Raw genomic sequence first — 1,724 nt, 5'->3', positions numbered from 1 at the left:
CTCCCCGCGCCCCCCACGTTCTCCTGGCCGGCGGTGTGAACACGCCTGCACACATCTCGAGGAATGTTAACTACACCCGCAGCAGTTTGTTCAACTTCATTGTTAAAAAAAGAAAAAAGATATATTTTCCACGACATATGTTAAGTAACAATTTCAAATTGTATAATTTCATCGTCTCATGACACTTCGACTTGAAATTCTTCAACGAGCAGGAAAAAAAATCTGTTGTAAGTAACTTACCATACTGATCGTAAATTATTTACAGCATCATCTGCCAACCCTCATTGACAACGTTTTCATTGGGTAAAATTAAAGTGTCCTTATCGGTTCGGTTATCGAGGCCGTATTGTTTCTAGGACGAGCGAGGCTCATACAGTGACGTACATAAAGGGTGGGAGGTTTGCGTCAGGGAGTCTCCCCGTGCGCTGCACCGGTGGTGCACCCCTCCGGCCGAGGCTCCTCGTGGGCGGTGGTGCGGACCCATCGCGATGCTCCCGCCACCGCTGGAGTTTCACCGCTTATCTCCCCTGGAATTCCTCTCCGGCCGCGGTGCGAGGAAAAGCGACGCGCCACTGCATGTAATACACGTAACGCTCCGGGTGCAGCCATATTATATTGCCTCATCTTTCGTTGCAGCGCCTTGGCCCGGCCAATAAAGTATACACACAGCGTTAAAACAATTAAAGCGTTCAGCCATGGAACGGGATCATGAAAACAGCGACTCAAATTCGACTGTCGTGCTCCAATCTGCCCAGGTGCGACTAGAAATGTTAATTAGAGATTAAAGTCATTTAAAGGATTATGAAAAAAGTACGTCTGTCTTTTAAGTTCAGCCTTAGGTCTCATATCGCCTGCCAGGTAGGCAACATCTTGCATTCCCTGCAGGGTGGCCTATCTTGCGTCTCGCAGGCGCCGGGCTTCCTCAATGTGTCGAATGCTTTTGAGTAAGACGAACGGACGTACTTTCTGCACGGTCCCCTAGGTGAGAAGAGTTAGCACGCAGGTCGTGCACATCCGTTCCGAAGAAGAATGTGAGGTCGAGCCGAGCGGCTGCGCGACACCGTACGGCCAGTAAAGCCCCGGGCTTCGCGGCTGTCGCCAAACAATTAATTTTAATTTAAATTTCCTGTTATAACATCTAGTTTTAGATGTGTTATTTTAACTCCTGTTTCACTATAGGTAACGAGACGTGAGATATCGCCATTCATATGGCGGTCGGTCGAAACTTATAACTATTTGATGGTTTGACCAATCCATTCAGCGAGTTACGACTCAATTCTTTATTCATTTTACGACGCAATTCTTATTGTTTCCGCATCCTGCTGCTCGTGGACCCGAAGCGAACTAACTGGGATCGCTTTGCACCGGGACCGGCCCGGACGGGGCCCCGCACAACACACTCTTTACTTCCCTGGACCGGCAGTGCTGCCAACACAATGAGGAGTGTTATGTTTCTCACACTGCATTTCCCCTCTCATCCCCTCTCCAATAAGCTTCTCTTCTCTCTCTCTCGCTCCCGCTGTAGATGGGAGAGAGTATCGCGGAAGAGGGGAAAGGGCGGAGGGAGGGGAGGGGTGAGATCGAGAACTGGCGAACTGACTGGGGAGGAAGGGAGAGGGGGGAGGTGCTCACAATTAAACGGCATGTGCTTCTTCATATCGGAGGAACGGGAGAGGAGCCGGGGCACGGGTGGGGGTGGGGATAAAGCGATTGTGAGGGAGGGG

Source organism: Frankliniella occidentalis, unplaced genomic scaffold (assembly GCF_000697945.3).
Source record: "Frankliniella occidentalis isolate FOCC.00 unplaced genomic scaffold, Focc_3.1 Scaffold392, whole genome shotgun sequence".
Taxonomy (NCBI): Eukaryota; Metazoa; Arthropoda; class Insecta; order Thysanoptera; family Thripidae; genus Frankliniella; species Frankliniella occidentalis.
This window is presented reverse-complemented; position numbering follows the sequence as displayed.